This window comes from Cebus imitator, unplaced genomic scaffold, assembly GCF_001604975.1.
Source record: "Cebus imitator isolate Cc_AM_T3 unplaced genomic scaffold, Cebus_imitator-1.0 Scaffold420, whole genome shotgun sequence".
Taxonomy (NCBI): Eukaryota; Metazoa; Chordata; class Mammalia; order Primates; family Cebidae; genus Cebus; species Cebus imitator.
Window position 1 is genome coordinate 209968 of NW_016107735.1, and position 20727 is coordinate 230694.

At 51.0% G+C, this 20727-nt stretch overlaps 1 long non-coding RNA gene across 1 annotated transcript in view; it reads right to left on the reverse strand.

Annotated features, from left to right (window-relative positions):
• Nucleotides 1-9233: 9233 nt before the first annotated feature.
• LOC119468382 overlaps nt 9234-20727 on the reverse strand; it is a 74968-nt gene continuing 63474 nt past the window's right edge. The window contains exon 5 of the long non-coding RNA XR_005197053.1: nt 9234-9796. This is a non-coding gene — a long non-coding RNA (uncharacterized LOC119468382). The remainder of the gene's footprint in view (nt 9797-20727) is intronic.

Genomic DNA, 20727 nt, shown 5'->3' on the forward strand with positions numbered 1-20727 from the left:
TTTGACAGGTTCTCACTCTGTCACCCAGGCTGGAGTGCAGAGGGGCAGTCTCAGCTCACTGCAACCTCCACCTCCCAGGCTCAAGCGATCATCTAGCCTCAGCCTCTTGAGTAGCTGGGACCACAGGCACACACCACAGGCCTGGTTAATTTCTTGTATTTTTTGTAGAGACAGAGAATCACTATGTTGCTCAGCCTGGTCCCGAACTTTTGAACTCAAGTAGTCTGCCCACCTCAGCCTCCCATAGTGCTGGGATTACAGGTGTGAGCCACTGCCTGGCCGACAGTGACCTTTTAGAAGTGCCTGGTGATAGAGTCAGAATCTCTGTCTACTGGTCCATTTGTCCCAATTCTACTTCTTGGTCTCTGTAGGTTTCTTTCACTCTTGTTTCTATCTCCCATTCTTTCTCTCTTCCTCCCCCTCTTTCTCCTCCCTCCCCTCCCTGCCCCTCTTTCATCCATCCACTTCCTGCCATGCTTCAGCCTGTCAAGGAGCCAAGACCTTAACCAGAACCCAGCAGGCACAACCTCCACCCACTCACATGGGTTCCACCTGGCTCTGCTCCTCCCCGGTGCCAAAGCAGGGGCATAAGCTGCCAGAGAGGGGTCTGAGACTCTCTGCAACACTCCCACCACTGTCCCAGAACCAAGAAGACACAACCAGGCCACCAGGTGTTGTCATCCAGCCAAAGCAGAGTTGCCATCCAGAATGGCAAGGAGGAGGAGGGTGGCTGCCACATGGTGGAGAAAAGTGTGTGAGTGTGAGGGCAGACACGGGAGTGAAGGTGGGGAAGGGTCCAGGAGTCATATCATCCCAGATCAGAGGGGTGGCCAGTCTGAGGGTCTTGCCAAGCCCCAGAGAGACTGGGTATCCTTTGGAAGGGATGAGCTAACTGTTCTCCTGGTCTCTGGGCCCCAGAGCTCAGCAGAAGGCCAGGCACACAGAAAGCCCAGGAAACATTTGCTAAACAAAAAATGACTCAGAGAACAACAGGCAAGATACCGCCAGGGGTCCCTTATAAATGCACGGGGAAAGGGAGCTCTGAACAGCAGCTCAGATCCACAAGGCAGGGAAAGCCACCACCAGGTAATGTTCTGGAGAGCGGGGGTTATGGCCTTCAGCCTGGGGCAAATGCTATCTGCCCCCCTTCCCTGCTGGGTTTGGGACTCTGAGCCCACAGACAAGGAGCATGGCCAGAAAAGGCCACAGCTCACAGGTGGATCTGCTCACTCATTATGCAAACCTGTCTTGAGGGTGTGCTCTGTGCAAAGCTCTGGGGTAAGACCCCCTTGCCTTCCCATGCTTGCCGGAGTGGGAAGGGCGTGGATGGAGGCGGTGGACGCCAGTGTGCGCAGGGGTGGCACGGGTGCGCTTGTAGACGAGTGGGATGGGGATAGGTGAGCGTGTGTGGGGAGGGCCTGAGTGTGCTTCCTGGCATAAACGGGCAGCGGGGAGGGGCCCCTAGCCAGGAGGCTGGAGCACACTCAGCAGATAGTCAAGGGTGGGAATATTTTCTCCACGAGCCCTCCGGCAGGACACCTTCCCCTAGAAGCTGTGGGCGTCCTGTTTCCAGGACCCCACCAAGCCCATGTCAACCCCTTGACTTTAACAGCCCACCTTACCACATGTGAATCTCTGGGTTCATCCAGAATCAGAAGTTACCAAGAGGTGTTTTAAGGTATTTGGCTTGGTAAACACTCCCCACAGTCTCCTCCAGCTTTTCTGCCTGTGATTTCCAAGTTAACGTTTGCGAGCACAACACTGGGCACGCGGTGGCATTCTTCTGCCCACACTGCTGGACCTACTTCTTCCCGATTTTCACCTCCTGTCCCGAGATGAGACAGGTCTCCAGGTTCCCTTGGTTATTTGAGAGTACTGACTTCACTTGTTTCTGGACCACAGGTCCATGGCAAAATTCCAGTCCTAAATTGCTCTCCCTGGCCCCAGCTCTACTTCCCTGCTGCTCCCCCAAAAGCACCAGCCCCCAGGGACCCAGCGGTGGAGGGGTGAGAAGATCCCCTTTGGGGCCCCAGGGCTCACCATAGGCTTCTTACAGAAGAAGTACTGAGTAGCACTCGCTGGGACCCAGCCAGCGCGTTGGGACGCCCCTGCCACGGCCGGCTGAAGCTTGTTGTCTAACCCGGCCTGGGGGCACCTGGGAGCGGGTGGAGGGTGGCCTGGCAGGGCTCAGAGAGCAGGCACACCCTGGGTGAGGTCATGCCTGCCTCACACCTCTGGTATTCCCGCTGATCCCTATCTCCTCCCACAGCCCTCAGGTTCCTGGGGCGGAGATTCAGGCAAGAGACTACTGATACTACCGTCTGGCCCCAGCCAAGACAGAGGCTGCAGCTGAGACTCTACCTGCCCGTCCTCTGCTCCCACCGCCACCCCCACCCTCACCCCACCTCCTGCCTCTGCACCAGTGGACAGACAAGCCTGGCTGCCCCATAGGAGAGACCCCTGCCCCCAGTACTGACTCCTCCTGGGAAGGACCCTCCCACCCATTGCTCCCTGAGGAAGCCGGGCAAGGCAGAGGGACCCTGGAAGGCAGGTTTCCAGAGGGCTTCCCCTTGGAAGACACCCAGTCCGCTCCCACACTCCACCCTCTTGGCCTCCTCACCTCTACCTCAACCAAACTTCCATCATTTTGGTAACCATTATTAGTAGGGATCCATATGGCTTATCATGCAAACTTTTGAGAATGGAAGGATGATTATCAGAAACCGACTGTCACAGGCAAACTGGATACCTGGGTGCCCTAATTACTGAGCCCCTCTGAGCACTGGACCCTGAAAAAGGTTATGTCGGCATTTTGATGAGCTCAGGCTCTGGGAGGGCCTGCCTCTTTGGCCTGGGGCTCTCAGGAACCAGAGAAGTATCCAGCCCTGGATCCTCTTACTGAACAGAATGAGGGGTGGGGAGAGGCTCTGCAGGGACCAGAAAGGACAGCATAAATGTCAACAGGAGAGTTGTGTATGTTTCTTGTTCCCTTTACTAGCCCCATTCCTGGCCTGGCCCAAGAGCCAGGAAAATCAAGACCTTAAGACAACGACAGGGCAGGCTCTTGAGGGACATGATCTTCCCAGGTGACTGAGCGGTCCTCTCCCCTTCCATCCCACCTTCACTCCCCCACACCCCCGCCTCCACTCCCTTTTCCTCCTGTCGGCCTCCTTCCTATGCTACAGCCATACCAGTGGTTCTCAAAGTGGAGGCCCCAGGTTGGCCGCATCAGCATCACCTGGGAACTCGTTAGAAAAGCACATTCTTAGACGCCACCCCAGACCTACTGAATCAGAAATTCTGCAACAGAATCACCCCGGAGGGTTTGTTAAAACACGTTCTGTTGCCTGCTCATGTGGAGAAGCACCACTCTACTCTTCTCCAGCATTAACGGATGTACAGATCACCTGGGGATCCTATTCAAATACAGATTGTGGGATGAAAATGCAGATTATGACTCAGGAGGTCTGGCACAGGGCCTGGCATTCTGCATTTCTCTGAAGCTCCCAGGTGGGCCGATGCTGCGAGTCCTCAGGCCACACTTAGAATGCCCAGGCTTGAGTATACCCCTGGTCCTCAACCCCAGTGGCACTTTACAATCACCTGGGGAGCCTTTAAAAAATTCCAGTACCTGGGCCCTGGCTCCAGAGGTCCCGATGTAATTGATCTGAGGGGACACTGGAGCACTGGTAGGTTTTACAACCTCCCCAGGTGACTCCAATCCACAGCCAGTGTTCTCAGCCTAGCATGATAAGTGGACATGCTTGGCACCCCTACACCCTACGCAGCCACTCACCCTCTGGAATCCCCTTTCTCCCTTCCATCCTCCTTATCCCCCTCCACACCCCCTTCCCCACATCTGCAGAAACTTTGACAAGCATAAACACAAGCACATGGACATACAGAGAGGTTCACCGGCAGCTGTCGACACAGACACACACAAATGCAAACAGGTGGACAGTAGGCATGGAGGCATGAGTGTGTGCACCCATTTGTAAATGTGCTGCAAACACTCCTAGATTTATACAGCTAGATGGACACATGCAGGTGTACACACAAAACATGCAGGAGTACGTGCGTGCCAGCCACAAAGGAGCCAAAGAGCTCCTCCATCTGTCTCTAGTGGGGTGACTCTTGGTCTCATCCTGCCGTGGCCCCAGCAGTCCTGTCTTTCCCTCAAGAGGCAGGTCAGCCCTCAGCAAACCAGAAGCCTGGGCTTGGGTCTCTTTTCTCGTTTAGCACCATGGAGGTACCCTAGGCTGGGTGCGGTCCTCCCCTGGAGGTGTTAGTTTCCTGTGGCAGCCAACTCAACCTCAAGATATCCAAAGGGCCTGGGAGCCAGGCCTGTCCCCTAGTGTCCAGGTCAGCCGTGGAGGGGCACTGCAGCCCCGAGGCTGCCCCTTTCTGGGGACTGTGGGTGTCTTCAGTCCTCAGTTCCTCACCGTGCTGCTGTGTTGAGGCCTCCTTTGAGTTTAAACTCCGGCACCTCCACCCCGCCTGCAGGCTGGGGCCCTCCACGATCGGGCCTGATTGATGACTCAGGGGGACGGTGGCTGCTGCAGGCCTATTTTATGATGTCATTAGGCAGCTTCGGCAGCGGGAAGGAATCCCTCCTGACATCATAAAGGACTTGATATTTCGCTAATGTTATCTTGGCGGCATGTCGCCCTGACATTTTCTCTTTGCAGCACTCCCCCCAGGACCAGGAGTTGTCTAACTACAGCCTGGAAAAAATGCAAAACAGACAAATGCACCCTCGGGGGACAGCGGGAGAAAGCTAATAGACCAGTCTCCAGCTCCCCACCCACAGAGGTGGTTTAGGTGGGAAGCATGATGTGTTTGTCAAAGGAGACCCAGGGCTGCCTTCCCGCTGCCAGCTCCCCTACTCCACAGCAGGATGAGTCAGTGCTGAGGTTCCAGAACCTGCCCTGCTACCCCAAGGCTATGTGGCTTCGGCAAAGCCCTTGCCCTCTCTGGTCCTCAGTGACCCCATCTGTGCTCCCACACTGGGGGTTTGGACCGGACAATTTCAAAGACTGTCGGTTGATGTTGAAGGTCTTGAAGCTGCCATGGAGGGTGACGGTGCCACAGAGGACAGGAGGGACCCCATCCTAGGCTCTGAACTGAAACCCTGCACAGCTGTCGGGGGAGGCTACGGTTTACAATCCATCTCCTTCCCCAGGAATGGGTTTGGAAGACAGACAGAGGAGGGAGGTATTTCCCTAGCCTGAAGCCATTGTCTTCCAAAGAACAAGATCAATGACTGGTTCTGAGGGAAAATGGAGATGGCACTGGGGTAAATTTATTGCCATGAGCCTGGCAAGCAGAAGCCAGCACAAAGTAGCCATTCTCTCGTTGCCAGGGCTGCCGGGATGGCGCAGGGCTTGGCAAGGGAGAAAGATCCTACAGCCCCAGGTATCTCCTAGATTCACCACCAACAGCAGCTCAGGAAAAATCAAAATCCTCTTCCACCTAGGCAGAAATCACCCACCCCAGCCTGACCCCAGAATCCCTGACAGATGGGCCTCCAGCTCACCACCTCCAGAGAAGGGGGATGCTCACCCCTTCCCCCAGGCAGCCCAGCCATCTGCCTCCAAGTGGCATCCCCCTAGGGTTCTCAACTCTGCCTCCCCCTCGTTTCCCTCCACCCCAGGACAGCCCTGCAAAAATATGCACAAATACCTCCCCCACCCCACCCTCCAGCGTGCAGGAGGAGAAGCCAAGGTTTGTGCTCTGTTTTCAGAGAGTGGAATATTTGTCCTCCAAAAGAGCGTAACTGGCCATTTTAACCTGGGATCTATGGTTAGAACCGTAGCCATTCTTTTGTAATCCCATGTATCTCATTTTATGCATTTAAAAACGCTATTTGGGTCTGGGCTGGGTGACTCACACCTGTAATCCCAGCACTTTGGGAGGCCGAGGCGGGTGGATCACTTGAGGGCAAGAGTTCAAGACCTGTGTGGCATCATGGCAAGACCCTATCTCTACCAAAAAAAAAAAAAAATTGTTTAAATTAGCTGAAAGTGATGGCACACACCTGTAGCCTTAGGTACATACTTGGAAGGCTGAGGTGGAAGGATCACTTGAGCCCAAGAATTGGAGGCTACAGTGAGTTATAATCATGTCACTGCATTCCAGCCTAAGCAACAGAGTGAGACCCTATCTCTAAAAAAAATAAAGAAAGAAAAAATAAAGAAAGAATAAAAACGCCACTTTAGAAGACTGCTAAAGAAGTTCATGGCATTTAAAAAAAAAAAAAAAGCAAAGAACCCTGTTCTAAAATTCAGACAAAGCCATTTTTAGCCATGAATGTGTCCAGATTGGGGGATCATTCTGGACTGGGTTCATCTCTCGCTCTGGAGAAACCCTTGTGCCCATCTTGGAAGAAACTACTTTTAAAATAAAGGTAAATTACAAAACATTGTTTAAAAAAAAGGAAAGGAAAGAAAAATAAAAGTATTAGTTTAGTGCAAAAGTAATTGCTATTTTGACAAAGTTAATGGCAAGACCGCAATTATTTTTGCAATAACCAAATAGATTAGACCATCCTCCCAGCCAAACCCCCAGCCCCTGTCTTCTCTAAGGCCTGTTCTGAGGCCTGATCTGCACCATCAGAGGTGTCTGCCTGGACCACCCAATTCCTAGACTCCTGGCCTGAGCTGACCAGGCCACATAGCGGACATCAATGGCACCTGTAAGGGCCGGGCACCATTGTAAGCACTAGAGGGGCAGGCAAAGATGCAGCAGACCCAATCCTGGCTTTGGGAGGTTCTCACAGGTAAGTAGACACTTTCCAGCCACACCTCACTGCCTGCCCCTCCCCAGCCAGTGCACAAGAGCCTCCTACATGCTCAGCTCTGCCCGCGTTACCCCCTGGGCCCCCGCAGTGCCCGGCCCGTGCTCTTCTGGTAGCTAATCCTCCCCCAACTTTCCAGCCCCGGCTAAACTACCTACCTTAGTCTGAGTTTATTCTGGGTTCTGGTGCCCTTACCTCCACGGAGAGGCCTGGCTGAGTGTGAGCCTCCTAGAAGGCCCGCCTTAGCCTTGGGTAAGCTTGCAGCCGTGGGGCAGGGAGCTCACAGAGAGAGGCTGCCAGGGAGCAGGAGCCCCGAAGCCTGGCAGGCCCATGAGAACACACCGTTGACTCCCCCGCTGAGTCAGGACCCCGCGCATGGTACTTCCTGCTGAGCTGGTGGCCCCAAGTAGAAGGACCACGGGGTTTCCTCCCAAGGGCCCCCACTGCCTCCCTAATGAAGTTATGCTGATATAATGTGCTTTCAGAATTGCAGAACCTTGACCTCTGATTGCCCAAGTTGGTAGATAGCTGCTGCTATGTTTTGGCACCCTCCAAAAATGATGAGCAATTCATTCATTCAACAAACATTTATTAAACGCCCATTACTTGCCAGGCGCTGCTCCAGATGGTGAAAACAAAGACAAAACATCCCTGCTCTCAAGGAGCTCACATTCTCTCGGGGACAGACAAGCAACATAGAACATCAGTAAAGCAAAAAAATATACTAGATGGTGACAAGTGCCACAGATGAAAATAAATCAAAAAGAGCAGGGTCTTCCTTACAGAGAAAGTGACACTTGGGTAAAGACCTGAGGAGGTGATGGTGGGAGGGAGGAGGATATCTGGGGGAAGAGCATCCTGGCAAAGGGCACAGTGTGTGCAAAGGCCCTGAGGCAGGAGAGTGTCTGACCTGTTCAGAAACAGCCAGGAGGGCAGTGGGGCTGGAGGGAAGTGCGATGTGTTGGGAGCCCTGGGGTGAGAGACGATTGACCATGTGAGGCCTTGAGCCTGCTGTGATGACCTTGGTTTGTACTCCCAATGAGATAGGTGTCATTGCAGGCTCTGAGCAGACAAGTGATGTGCTATGACTTAAATGTTAATTAACGGGGTCGCTGTGGCTGCTGTGTAGAGAGCAGACCACTGGGTGTGGACCCCTGCTATGGCAGTGGCTGTGGAAGGTGTGGTTGGATTCCGGTGGGATTCTGAAGGTGGGATGATAGACACGAGGCACTGCTTCTGGCCCTGTGCACCATTTTCTTTTTTTTTTTTTCCTAAGATAGAGTCTCACTGTGTCACCCAGGCTGGAGTGCAGTGGCATGATCTCGGCTCACTGCAACCTCCGCCTCCTGGGGTCAAGCAATTCTCTTGCCTCAGCCTACCGCGTAGCTGGGATTACAGGTGCGCACCACTACACCCTGCTAATTTTTGTATTTTTAGTAGAGACGAGGTTTTGCCTGTAATCCCTGCACTTTGGGAGTCCGAGGCTGGCAGATCACCTGAGGTCAGGGGTTTGAGACCAGCCTAACATTTTTTTTTTAAGATGGCATCTCAGGACCAGGTGCAGTGGCTCACGCCTGTAATCCCAGCACTTTGGGAGGCCGAGGGGGGCAGATCACCTGAGGTTGGGAGTTCAAGACCAGCCTGACCAACATGGAGAAACCCCGTCTTTACTAAAAATACAAAAAAATAGCTGATTGTGATGGCACATACCCATAATCCCAGCTACTCGAGAGGCTGAGGCAGGAGAATCGCTTGAACCCAGGAGGTGGAAGTTGTGGTGAGCCAAGATCGTGCTACTGCACTCCAGCCTAGATGACAAGAGCAAAACTCCGTCTCAAAAATAAATAAACAAATAAGAGATGGAGGTCACCCAGGCTGGAATGCAGTGGCGCAATTTTGGCTCACTACAACCTCCACCTCCCATGTTCAAGCAATTCTCATGCCTTAGCCTTCTGAGTAGCTGGGACTACAGGTGCCCACTACCATGACTGGCTAATTTTTGAATTTTTAGTAGAGATGAGGTTTCATGATGTTGGCCAGGCTGGTCTCAAACTCCTGACCTCAAGTCATCTGCCTACCTTGGCCTCCCACAGTGCGGGGATTACAGGGGTGAGCCGCCATGTCCAGCCCCTGTGTGCACTTTTCTGTTAGCCTCACAATCACCCCATGAAGTCGGGTCTTTCTTCTCATTACACAGATAAGGAAGCTGAGTTTCAGGAAGAGCCCATAAGTGAGAAATTCAACCCAGGCTTATCAAGGCAGAACCCATGGTCCCCCGACTCTGCTGCACGACCTCCCTGGTCAGGATTCCACAGACCCCCATAGATGGGAACAAAGTCAAGATACTTACCAGCTGAGAACTTCAAACTAATTTGAAATTGTCCACAAATTGTCATCTTCACATGTTTTCTCTTTATGTTAAAGCTCAAATGACACATTGATGTTAAGTGTTTTTATTTGTATTTATATAGTTTCCATTTTTAATCAATATTTTTATTTTAAATTGCATCCAAAATCATCGGTGAAGGGAGAGAATTGCAAGGAGAAGGGAGGATCAGGGAGGCATAATCATTGCAAGATGTGAGCTGGGGTACCTTGTTTCTTACCAGAATCATCCTTCAGCACTGCAATGGGCCAGGCGCTGGGCTAGGGAACGGTGGGGCAGGCCAGGATGAATCTGCCCGAGTCCCTGCCCAGAAGGACCTCTCAGTAGATGAGAAGAAAGGAGACATTTCCAGGAAGCACATGAGAGGAGACATACCCAGGGTGCAGCTGCCTGGGAATGAGCTGGGTGACTAAGCACGGAGGACCAGCCAGGGAAGGCAGGACTCAGGACGCAGACAAGTCACCCTAAATCAAATCCCAGGAAAGGTCCCATGATGACAGAAGGGATCGTTGAGGAGCTGAGGCAGAAGTGCTCTGAAGCCCAAGCTGGCAGGTCTTCCAGCAGGCAATGGGGCTGCCTTTCACCAGCACTGTAGGAGCGGCGGGAGGGAGCTCCTCAAAAGGGAAGGAGAAAAGGTCATGGGTTCTCACTCGGAGCTACTGCTGGGGGCTGATGATTAAAATGCAGTGGGGCATGCAATGGCTTTAATTTACAGAGCCCCCGGAGCCTGGGTGGCTCTGGAGCTGGGTCCGCATAGGGGCGGGAATGGGGACCCCTCTCCAGAGCTTGAAGTGTGGTTTCTGAGACGTCATTTGTCACTCCCACAGCAGCCCAAGACACAGTCTCTACAAGGGAGTTGCAAACAGGGAAGGAAGAAGAGAAGGAAAGAAATAGGGAGAGAAAAAAAGGGACAAGGGGCTAGGCGCAGTGGTTCACACCCATAATCCCAGCACTTTGGGAGGCCGAGGCGGGCGGATCACAAGGTCAGGAGTTCTAGACCAGCCTGGCCAACATAGTGAAACCCCATCTCTACTAAAAATGCCAAAAATTAGCCTGGTGTGGTGGCGTGCACCTGTAATCCCAGCTGCTAGGGAAGCTGAGGCAGGAGAATCACTTGAACCCAGGAAGTGGAGGTTGCAGTGAGCCGAGATCATATCACTGCACTGCAGCCCGGGCAACAGTGCAAAACTCCATCAAAAAAAAAAAAAGGACAAGGATGAGGAATGGAAGGAAGAAAAGAAAAAGGAAAGGAGATCAGGAAAGAGTGAGGGGAGCAATAAACAAATCCAAAAGGCAAAGTGCGTCACCAGGGCCTGGCCCTGTCAGAGACAGCACCCTGGGAAACCCTGAACAAAGCTTCCCTTCAATCAGAGCAGAGGAACATGACAGTCCAGGAGGCCTCAGCCACAGCGCAAAGACAGAGGTGATGACCTGGAGCCACTGCAGACACAGGGAAGATTCCATCCTGCTCACCCTGAGACAGCCATGCCTGCATCCTCAAGTAGGTACCAATACCCTCACCGGTAGATGTACACACTGCAAAATACAGGCACAGCTGCAGAGACACTCATGGGCATTTACACACAGGTACAAGACAGAGAGAGGCACTACGTGCTGATAGACGTAGATGACACTTGCACAGATGCTAAGAGAAAGCACGAACTCATGCCCGCAGATACTGACGGAGGTCATCAGACACACACCAGTATGGACCTGCCTATGTGGACAGTGTATCGACGTGTAGATACAGGCAGAAATGCACAGACACACACAGATACTGATAGATGCATGCATGCAAGAAGTTCGCTTATACACACATGTGTAGGCTCACACTGACGCAGACACACCTTGATACCCAGATGTGCACCACTGCATGGATGCACCTGCTTTTGCACTGATAGACAGGCACACTTTTTTTAAATATATATTTTTTTGCACTTTAGGTTCTGGGGTACATGTGCAGATCATGCAGGATTGTTGCATAGGTACATACATGGCAATGTGGTTTGCTGCCTCCATCCCGCTGTCACCTATATCTGGCATTTCTCCCCCTGTTATCCTTCCCCCACCTCCCTACCCCCTGCTGTCCCTCCCCAACAGACCCCAGTGCGTGATGCCCCTCTCCCTGTGTCCACATGTTCTCATTGTTCAACACCCACCTGTGAGTGAGAACATGCTGTGTTTGATTTTCTGTTCTTGTGTCAGTTTGCTGAGAATGATGGTTTCCAGGTTCCTCCATGTTCCTACAAAGGACGCGAACTCATGGTTTGCTATGGCTGCATAGTATTCCCTGGTGTACATGTGCCACATTTTCCCTGTCCAGTCTATCATCGATGGGCATTTGGGTTGGTTCCAGGTCTTTGCTATTGTAAACAGTGCCGCAATGAACATACGTGGACATGCACACATTTATAAGAACACATGCACCCAGACATCCCCTTAGACAAACACACACACACACAGACATGCTTGGAGACACCAGCCAACATGCTCAGGCAAGCCAGCAATCAGGCAGACACATGCTGGGCTCTGTTTTGAGCTTAGGCCCTGGGTTTCAGCTTCCCTGAGTGGCTGTCCTCAAGCCAGGCCCTCTCCTGCCCCACTCCTGCCAACTGCCTAGCTTTGGCGAGTTCCCTGGCCAGGCCCGCCAGGCCCACCTGCCAACCCTTGGTCTGATCCGCCCACCAACCCTTGGTCTGCCCGTTGGCCCTATCCCAGGCCCCAGGCTCCAGGATAGCAATTGCTCCATTCTACCAGGTGCTGACTCAGCCAAATTTCACACCCAGGAGTGGAGCCAGGCCAGCAGGGCTTGTTGCAGCCCGCATGGGGCATTAGCATGGGGGTGGCGTGAGGGAGCCAGGATCCTGTCGTGGCAGAGAGAAGAGCAGCCCCAGCTACCCTGTAGGCCTGCCTGGCGAGGCCACCAGCTTCTTCTCGAGGTCGCCCACCCTCTCCAGGCCTCAGGCTCCTCACCTGTGAAATAGGACAATATGCCTGCCCTACTGGCATGTCAATTAAATGGACATCACCTCCCAGATGACAAAGAGATTTTGCCTAAATTTCCCTTGCCTAATCTTTAGAATAACCCTAAAACATAGGTTTTCTTTTCCCTGCTTTACACTAGGAAGCTGAGCTAAGGAAGGATAAGTAACTTAATGAAAGGAGCAGACAGGCCTGGAACCCAGGTTCCTGCTCCAAATTCCATATCTCTCATAGCCATGGTCCAAACACTTGCCTGTGGCCAATGTCACTAAGAGCTCACAGTCTCTTTTTTGGTAAATCCAGACTTAGCCTCTGAATTCTTTTCAACACAGCTCTCCAAGGAGCCTTTCATAACTGGCCAGAGTTGGCATGTGGAGTTGGCATGTGGAACTGGCATGTGGAATGAACCCTACTGCATCCTGTCCCTACATTGTATTCATCTACTTCAGAGGGTTGGTGGCATGATTAAATGAAATCAAGGGCAGAAAGAACTCCGTAAGATTACAAGTGATGTGCCTACTGGAAAAATTGTAGTACAGTTTCCTTTTTTTCTTTTTTTTTCCCAGAGACAGAGTTTCGCTCTTTCGCCCAGGCTGGAGTTCAGTGGCTCGATATCGGCTCACTGCAACCTCCGCCCCCTGGGATCAAGCAATTCTCCCGCCTCAGCCTCTTGAGTAGGTGGGATTACAGGCACCCGCCACCACAGCTGGCTAATTTTTGTATTTTTGGTAGAGTTGGGGTTTTGCCATGTTAGCCAGGCTGGTCTTGAACTCCTGACCTCAGGTGATCCACCTGCCTCAGTCTCCCAAAGTGCTGGGATTACAGGCATGAGCCACTGCACCCGACCTGTAGTGCAGTTTTCAAACGCTATTTACATCCAAGTCCTCCCAAGTTTCCCTATGTTGGGGTGGATGGTAGGGACAAGATAGTCACTGTCATTGCTCCATTTGACAGAGAAAGAGACTGAGGCTCAGGCAAGTGAGTCCAGGGTCACGTGGCTAAGTCAGAGGTAAGATTGAGGCCCATGCACTGACTTCTGTTTCAATGCTTTTGACAGTCAGGGGCCCAGCCAGACAGGATGCCACAGTATGTGGGCATCTGGGAGCCAGCCTGGGGAGGGAGCAGGAAGGTCCTGTCTTCTCACAGGAGAAAGGGATAGACCCTACAACTAATTGGTTCAGAGTGCTTCTTTTGACCCTAATTAGCTATTTGTCATGTCTCCATTTGCATACCAGAAAAGATGCAAATTTGCATATTTGTAAATGAGGCCGGGCCTGGATGTGGGTTCTGGAAGAGCTTGGCAGTTGCTGGCAGGCAGGGAGGCAGCTGGCTCTTGCCACTGAAGCATGGGCCGCCGAGGAAAGAGGAGATTTGGAAGACAGCTCCTTGGCTCAGGCCTGCAAGGTGCTCTCAGAGGGGGTCAGACAAGATGGCCCGCCTCGCTCCCTCCCCCAGGGCTGAGGGGTGGGCAGGGAGAATGGGTGAGCCTAATGCTGCTATTTTGATTCGATGAAACAAGGAGGGGGGGAATATAAAGTAATTTCAGGACGCTCTGTGCTGGGAAACCTTCTGTTCACGTCCTTGGATAGAATCTGTAACACTTGCAAAGGGGGAAACATCCCCCTCCACCTTCCTGGAGAGGAAAAGGTTTGGGAGGAAATGGAGGTCAGGAGAACACACCCTAACACACACACATACACAAACACACACATACACATGCACACACTCTCTCCTCTCTCTTTCCTCCAGACTCTCATTTTATACACACCTACAATTCACTTAATATACATACACACTCACACACACACACACACACACACACACGTCTGGGTCCCCCAGAAACACCCTTATTTGCACACGATACCCCCAGCCCTGCAGAGGTACACACGCGACGCTAACTGGAGAGGCACATTCGCACATGCGAGCATTCCCAGACTTCCCGCGACATACACATTCACGCCCTTACACATACAGACACACACTCAGACACTTGAACATAGATGTAGGCACACAGACTCACTTAAGCTGTGTGTAAATATTTACATACACACACACAAGACGTGCTCACGCAAGCACATCCTCGCTAAGACCACATTTCCTGGCAAATTCTGGTAATTCTGACCCCTCTGCCAGAGCTCTGGGTGCCTCTTTGGGAAGAGACAAAGGAAGCTAGGGACCTGGCCTTCCTAGAAAGGGAGTAAAGTGTCCCCAAGGACTTGGACCCCAAATAGGATCGTTTCTTTCCCGGGGAAGCCAATGACTAGCAAATGCTCCAATGCCTTCTGGGCTTCCACCTAGAGCTTGGAGCAGGGTCTGGGTGGGCCTTGACAAATGGGAGAGCAGAGGGGGAGAAGCAGTGACAGATGTGTCCGTGGGTCCTGGGCCATGAATTGGGCAGGCAAGCATCATTGCCTGAGAATTTCCATGTTGATCTCAGAGGCCAGTGCGGAATGGGGTGGCATGAGCTGCTGTAACTTCAGCCCTGAGAGACCCAAGACACCAAGCTCAAAAAAGCCCCAGACTCCCGAAGCTTCCCAGGATCTAGGGCCCAGGGGCTGGACACTGGAGCTTAGAGGCATAGGGTCAGGACCAAGCTCCTCCACCACTGTTCCCATTCCCCAGCACCTCCTCCCCAGTGCCTGCATCTCAAAAGGCAAGCTAAATGGCTCTGTATTTGTAAATTAAATATAGCTGCACTTCGGCTTTCCAAAGAGCTGGGAAGGAGAGAAGGAGAAAGAAAAAGGGAGAGAGGAAGGGAAGAAAAGCTGCCGCCCTCAGGAAAGTCTGGCTGGTACAGATTGCCTGAGTCATGAATATTCATCTGGCGAATGAGGAGAGCGGGAGTTTGCATAACAGCTCCACCCACCCAACTGAAAGAAATGTCACCGCCTTTGCCAATAAAGTGCCAAAGGAAGCCGGTGGAGGCTGCCAGCCAGACGGTGCCAAACTGCTGACTTCCACTCTAAGGCGTGGAGAAAGCACATTGTTTCCGGCCCAAGGAGCCGCCACTTGGGGCTGGGGGAATGAAGCTGGCTTCTGGGAGAGAACCAGGAAGAAAGTTTCACTTGCCACCCACAGGAAGCCTGGTGGGCAGAGCGCCTAGGCCGCAGCCCTCCCTAGGGGCCCTCCGAAGCCAGGCTCAAAGCTGACTCTCCCAGGACACCCACCTGGCCAGCCACCAAGGGCCCAGGTTCCAGGCTGGCTCCAGCTGCAAGCCCCATGCTCAGGATTGCCTTAAAGAAACCTCAAGAGGATCCTCATGAGTCCCAGGTGGTTACTAGAGACCAGCATGCAAGGGGACAAACTGGATGTCACTTTGGGGCCTGGAAGTTTACCTTGGCCCCATTTTGCAGAAGGGATCACCAACCGCAAGGTCACACACACTTCCAAGGCCCAATCCTACTACCTCTTATTCCGAGAGGTCTTCCCGGATCCCCTGTCACCAAGAAGAGTCAGTGTCTGTGACCTCCGTACACCCCAGTCCTGAAAGCTTCCTTTGATCCTAGCCTTTTCTGGCCCATGACTGCTTCCTCCCCTGGCCTGTGGGCTTAAAGAGTCGGCTCTTCTTGATTGATTGGCCTCAGTGCCGCAGCCCAGCATGAGGTTCAGAGAAAGCATCTTGAGCAATTTGTTGAGCAGAGTCGATTCTTCCATGCATCCCCATCCCCATGCCTGTACCTGGCTCTGGATCTCTCCTTTCTTGGAATGGTGCTTGTCAAGTCCCTGGTGGGAGAGGCATTCCATCCCGGCAGCTCAGTCTGGGCCCACTGAGTCAGGACTGGAGCTGAACAGCTGGCCTCCCATCCTCAGCACCCTACTCCCCATGAAGAGTGCAGACAGGCCCCAGCTCCCATGGAACCCCATCCTCATGGTGACACCCATTAGGTGCTGTTATAAATGTGCCTCCCTGCCGGCCAGCCTCCCACAACTGGCTCCCTCCAGTAATTACCTAAATGAATGGGAGAAGCAGAGCTGAAGAGAGGACGTTCTCTTAGTACAGAAAAGCAATTAGGGCTGTGGGCATCTCCAGCTGCTGCTCCTGTTATGTAAAGTTTGGGATGCGTATTTGGGACTTAACGAGAATATTCGTGTGTTCACATCTTACCTTCGCAGATTGCTCATTTCAAGCATCCCAAGTCCTCATGGGTGCCGTACACGGCAATACAAGCTGGGCCCCAGGCTCTGAGGGAGGAGTACCACTGCTGGGCAGCCGGGGAGCCCCTCTCCCAGGACTCATGGAATCCCAAAAGCTATGACGACCCCTAGAACCTGGCTTCCTTCTATAGGATTCCTGCTAAGTCCACATTCTTCTTGAGGCCTCTGGGAACTCCAACCCCTTAACCACCTCCTTCACATGTTAAACACCTGCGACTGCTTTCAAAGTTCTTCCTTGAACTGAGCCAAAACTTGCCTCTTTGTAAGATCCCTACATTTGCCCAAACAATTCTGTATGTCTGGGACCACACAGGATGCGTTGCTCCCTCTGCCCCAGGTCAGCCACTAGTCCTGCAGGACGTAAATTGACATGGAACTGAAAAAGCTTCTGTTGTTGGATAAGCTTGAGAAAATTCTACATTAAAAACAAGTTTCTTCACTGTAGGACTTCTCAGAGCCTTTACTGTGCTTAAGTGTGCTGAGCGGTGGGTGCTGCATTTCATGAACACATCTGCTCATGGAACCCTTCTCCGGGTAACAAACTCAAGAAACTAAGATTCCAAGGAGCATGCTTTTGAAAGCACGGCTTCAGCAGGTTAAAAACAAACATCTAACTCTTTGGCCTGAACTCCTACAAGCATTTCTACTAGATGGGCATGACGCCCAGGCCTCCCCCAACCCTGCTCATTTTCTGTGGGTGAGCTCTGCCATGTGTCTGCCTCCCTCTACTGCTCCAAAGAAGCTCTGGCCACTGAGAGTCCAAAAGAGCCTTTATCTGGCCAGGTGCGGTGGCTCACACCTGTAATCCCAGCACTTTGAGAGGCTGAGGCGGGCGAATCATGAGGTCAGGAGTTCGAAACCAGCCTGACCAAAATGGTGAAAACCCGTCTCTACTAAAAATACAAAAAATTAGCCAAGCGTGGTGGCAGGTGCCTGTAATCCCAGCTACTCAGGAAGGAGAATCACTTGAACCTGGGAGGTGGAGGTTGCAGTGAGTGGAGACCACATCACTACACTCCAGCCTGGGCAACAGAGCAAGACTCCGCCTCAAAAAAAAAAGAGCCTTTATCTCCCCCATCCAGAACCCCATGCTCCCACCAATGCAATCAAAATACCATTGGAGACCCAGCAGCCAAATCACACTGAGTGTATTCCTTAAAAGTCTTCCCAAAAACCCACTACTGAGCCACAACTCCTTGTTCTGCCCTCGGGCCCTGCAGTTGGAATCCACGGGCAGACTCCTCCATCCTCAGTGTTCCAGACAATGGAGTGCCCGTGACTCCTTCTCTGGACAGTCGGACGGTGGGCCGTGGTGAGTTCTCAAATATCTGCACACCAACTGGTAGTTCACACACAGGTGGGCTTTTTCACAGCATCGCCAAAAGCACAAGCTTGTTCTAGTGCTTGATCAACTCACTAGAACTCACTGGCAGACTGCTCCATACATCCAGGCTCCGGCCTGGAAGGCTCCCCAGACTGAGGCTACAGTCCATGCCTGCACGGATGGGAGGCCCTGGCTCCACCAGGCCTCTGCTTTCCTGCTCCTTCCATCGCCCCTTCCATGTGTGCCTTCTCATCATCCTCCAACTATGTGTTCCACCCCAGGCATGGAAAATAAGTTCATCTCAGCAGCTAACTCCAAGAACCTGGTAGTGGCTCCCTGAGCTGGCTATTGGGAGGCAGATTTTATGGCTTCATCTGGGCTCAGCAGAGTGACTAGTGATGCCTGCCAGGGGTGGGGAGTGAGCAGGGAGGCACATGAGCCAGTTACTGACATCTCTAATCAAGGCTCAGTCCCTTTTCCTTAAATCCACTCCCCTAAAGCTAAAATCTGCCTCTCACAACAAACTCCCTCACTCCCCACACATGACAATGCATAGACTCATTCCTCCGAAACTGCTCTGTCCAAGGTCATCAACAAGCTCCTATTTGTCAAGTCCTATGCCCTTTCCCCAGCCTCCATGCCTTTGCATCATTAGATATGGTTGACCTTTTCGTGGAAATTCGCCCCTGCACCCATGGAATCCTGAGACACTCCATGGGCCTGTAGCTCCCCAACTTCCTGATCATGCATCCTGTTTCTTTGCCTGGCTCGTCACTGTGGCTGTGTTCCAGGCTCGGTTTCCAGCCCTCTCCTGCTCCTGCCAATGTACTCTCTCCCTCTGAGATCTCATCCCCAGCTCTGTCCTTGGGGAAAAGCCCACCCCAGTCCTTCCCTTCTAAGAGGCAGCCATACTGCTCGCCAGCCACCCCAGACCAAAGCTCTGAAAACCCAGGGCCTCTTTCCTCCTCCAGCGTAACTCTTGCTCTGGGTTTGCCATGATGCATGAGCCTTCCAAGCACCAAGGAGCAAATTCTTGGCTTATGTCTTGACTCCTTATCCACATCCGTTGAATCACCATGTGCTGATTCCTTCTATTTAGAATCTACCTTATTTCCAAAATGCTACAATAAATAGAATTATTATTTGTTCTGATTAAAAAACATGATATATCTTTATTTTATATATATATATATATATATATGTGTGTATATATATATATATATTTTAAAACTAACCAACACTTAAAAGTACAAAAAGGAAAGTAAAAATCCTACCTCCCAGATATAACCACTCGAAGCATTTTGGTGAACAGCCTTCTAGACATATCTCTATGCATATATACACATAGAGATCTATGTATATAATTTTATAGATGAGGAATTGTATTATACATACTGTTCTCGCTGACACCTGCTTTTCTCTCTCAACAATATGTCCTAGACATCTTTCTATGTCAATAAATAGAGCTCTGCAAAATTATTTTAATTACTTCATAGTATTCCATTATATGTATGTATCGTACTTTAACTGGGTCTCTACTGATGATCATTTAGGATGTTGTGAGAATTTTGTTCTCATAAACAATGTTGTGATAAATATCCTTGTGCATATTCTCTTTGCTCATTTTTGCAACCATTGCCTTAGAATAAAATCCAATAAATGAGATGGCTGCAATTAAGGGTATGCTATTTCTAATTTTGCCACTCTGTCCTTCAGAAAGTTTACAACATAATTCTCACCAATAGTGCTCACACATCAGTCCAGACCCTTGCTGACCCTAGGTTTTGTCAACCTTAATGTTTGGCCAGATCAACAGAAGGCAAGTGATGCTTGTTTCTATTGGCACTGCTGAGATTATAGGGAGAGAAAAAAGAAATGTCTTTTGTTTTTTCAGGTGTTCGTAGTTATTTTCTTTGTGAATTGCCTGTTCATGTCCTTTGCCCATTTTTCTAATGAGATATTTCTTTTCCTAATGATTTGTAAGAACTCTTTGTACATTAGAAATAAGATTAAACTTGGCCAGGCATGGTGGCTCATGCCTGTAATCCCAGCACTTTGGGAGGCCAAGGCAGGCAGATCTCAAGGTCAGGAGATTAAGACCAACCTGGCTAACATGGTGAAATCCCATCTCTACCAAAGATACAAAAAATTAGCCTGGCGTGGTGGCACACACCTGTAGTCCCAATAACTTGGGAGGCTGAAGCAGGAAAATCGCTTGAACCCAGGAGCTGGAGGTTGCAGTGAGCCAAGATCATGCCATTGCACTCCAGCTTGGGCAACAGAGCAAGACTCCATCTCAAAAAAAAAAAAAAAAAAAAAAAGATTAAGCTTTCGTCTATTTTATATATATATATATCCTCTTTAAATTTTTCTTATAATGTTCTTTAAGGTATTTAAATGTTTAATTTTCATATAGTCAAATTTATCAGTCTTTTATGATTTCTGAATATCATACTTAGAAGAACCTTCCCCTTCTTAAGATGATCAAAATATTCACTCATATTTATGCCACATGGTCTTCATGGCTTGAGCTTATTAGATCAAGTCAGAGAGTTCTCACCCCAATAAGGAGTGTTGTGATGGCTGGCCCATTATCCCAACACCATTTATAAAATAGCCCGTATTTTCCCAACTCAATTAAAATGTTGTTTTATCATATAAAAATACCTTGGCCAAGGCAGGCGGATCACAAGGTCAAGAGATCGAGACCATCCTCGCCATGATGAAACCCCATCTCTACTAAAAATACAAAAATTAGCCGGGTGTGGTGGCACACACCTGTAGTCCCAGCTACTCAGGAGGCTGAGGCAGAAGAATCGCTTGAACCCAGGAGGCAGAGGTTGCAGTGAGCCGAGATTGGGCCACTGCACTCCAGCCTGGCAACAGAGCAAGACTCCATCTCAAAAAAAAAAAAAAAAAATACCTTAAGGCTGGGTGCAATGGCTCATGCCTATAATCCCAGCACATTGGGAGGCCAAGGTGGCAGATCACTTGAGCCCAGGAGTTTGAGACAAATCTGGGCAGTGTGGTAAACCCCATCTGACAAAAAAATACAAAAAAGTAGCTGGGCATGGTAGTGTGCAC